Below are 2,500 nucleotides of genomic sequence, written 5' to 3'. Positions count from 1 at the left end.
ATAGCCAGGTTGAAGAGCAAGGGGGACATGGGGTCTCCCTGCTTCACTCCAACCTTCATTTGTATTGGTGGTGTCATGCCCTCGACACAACCCACCCTGGTCACGCAATCCACGTACGAGTTTCGGATCAACCCGATAACGTGCCTGTCAAGCCCGCCTTCTTCGAGAACACACAGGATATGTTCATGTGAGATGGAGTCAAAGGCCCTCGCAAAGTCCACAAACACCACTGCCAGCGGCCCCCCGTCCCGCCTCGAGCGCCTGACGATCTCGTCAAAGATCAACAGGTTTTCCGCGCATCCACTCGAGGAGGCCAAGAAACCGCGCTGCCTCGGATTGATCGGACAGGCTCGGGTTAGCCTCATCGTTAGAATCCGACTGAACAGCCTAGTCACCATCGACCCAATCGTCACCGGCCTCCATCCACCGATGTCCTGCAACTCGACCGGGTCGCTGGATTTCGGTAGCAGCTTAGTCCTGCACTCCTTGAAGACCCTTGGTATGACCCCACCGATCAGCCACGTCGTGTACAGCCGTGCCAGTTGCTCACCCCGGGGGTCCCAGTCAAGCAGAGCCTTTTTGCTTATCCTGTCTGGTCCCGGGGCCGTGCCGTTAGCCATTCTCATTAGGTTTTCTTTCACCTCAGCCGCCAGAATTGGAGAGTAGAACTCCCAGTTGTCTGCGCGTGCACCCGTCCGGAACTCACCAAGTCCGTGGAACTGCCCTACGGTTTCCCATTTCTCACGGAACGCTCCGTAGACCTGGTCCACCGGGAGGGCGCATTCCTGGCTGGCGGCACCATCGAGGATCTGGGCCGCCAGCCTTGCTTGATCCCTTGAGTACAGGTACTGCGCTTCTCTGTACTCCCTTTTCCGCCGGGCAAGCCGCCTTACCCATCCCTTCTCTTGGGTCTGTTCTCTGACAACGGGCCTGGGTCTCTTGGGCCCATCCACCCTCCTTCCCAGCTTCGAGATGATGTCCGACGCCGAGGTTTCAATCAGACAAGGATTCTGATCTACGTCCCTAATGAGAGCAGCAATAGCCCTGATCTCCTCGCCACCTTCTGATTCACCCCTGGCAACTGCCTCCCTGACCCTGGTCGCCACCAGGCTCGGGGGTGACCGTGACGAGGACCGAACCGCCAGAGATTCCAACCTCTCCTCCTCAACCTCTGCATCATCTGGGCTATTGCTTGCCGTATCTATGCGCAGGAGCCTCTTTTTACTCCTCACCTGTTCGGCCGTCTTGCCCCTTCCCAGCTCATCGGCAATGAGCTGGTAAGTGGCACCTGAATCTCCGTGCTCACGGATGAGCCGGATTAGCGTCTCTACCTCCGCTACACTCCAGAGCTTCGTCGCCTTAATTCCCCCTCCGCGCGCACCTCTCCTTTCCAGCCTCACCTTGTTCCACTCCACCGGATGAACGTGCCGCTTGTGTTGGGCGACCCCAACCTCCGTGGCAAACCGGGCTTCACAGAGATCGCAGGCGATCCCTGGATCGCCACTGGGCACCCGCGCACGCCCCCGGCATTTGGGGACGTGACACGAGATTGAGTGGCTGTTGGGGCTCCGCCACGCACACTTACGGCACTCATACGTCACAGGCACCCCCGCATGCCGGACAGCAAAATGCTTCCCGAGCAAGCGTAGGCCCCCGCTCGGCACGCCACACAGTGGGCAGTTCTCAGCGAGGTCTGGGAGGAGCACCGAGACTTCTATGGGGCTGGCGGTGTCCTGTTCCGCCAGCCCCGGAGGAACGTTTCGACCATGCTCCGGCAGTATTGTGACGACCTGTTCAGGCTGTGGTTCCAGCACGACCTCCTCGGTTGCTACCCTCATTGTCGCTACCATGGAGGCTGTAATTTCGGACACCACCGAGGGTTCTTCAGGAGCGAGTCCTGGCGAGATCCACCCGCTCTCCCGGCTACACCAGTCCTCCTCCTGAACCTGCGTGCTTGTCGATACGGACTTTCCTGGGTAAGAGGTAATTTCGGGGTCGGTGGCCGTCGCCACCGACCGGGTTAGGACCCGAGACTTCTCCAAAGCGGGCTGGTCCCAGCGCCCGCTCGGAAGGCTGGTTCGCCAGTTCCACATGTGTCCAGCCCTAAACACATGGGCGTGATTGCTTCGCTCTCGCAGCATCGGTCCCGCCACTAACCGCGCTGGTACCCGTTTTGATAAGCCAGAAGGGTAGTCCTGGCCGACATACACTGTATCTGTTCCCATTTTGTTTGTGACCTGAGTACTGGGGTTAGACGGTCAACCATATCCCAGATGGTGGGCGGGCTGATTTAGCCGACAAGTCGTTACCAGCGGGACCACGTGGAGGTACAGCCCATGCGTAACTAATCAACTGGCCTGAGGAGCAGCCTGCCCACAGCCACCCCTGGTCCCTGGTGAAAAAACGATAAGAGTAGTGGTATTTCACCGGCGGCCGCGAGGGCCTCCCACTTATTCTACACCTCTCATGTCTCTTCACAGTGCCAGACTAGAGTCAAGCT

Source organism: Oryzias latipes, chromosome 23, assembly GCF_053564925.1.
Source record: "Oryzias latipes strain Hd-rR chromosome 23, Olatipes_Hd-rR_3.1".
In the NCBI taxonomy this organism is placed as follows: Eukaryota; Metazoa; Chordata; class Actinopteri; order Beloniformes; family Adrianichthyidae; genus Oryzias; species Oryzias latipes.
Note: the sequence above shows the minus strand (reverse complement) of the source record.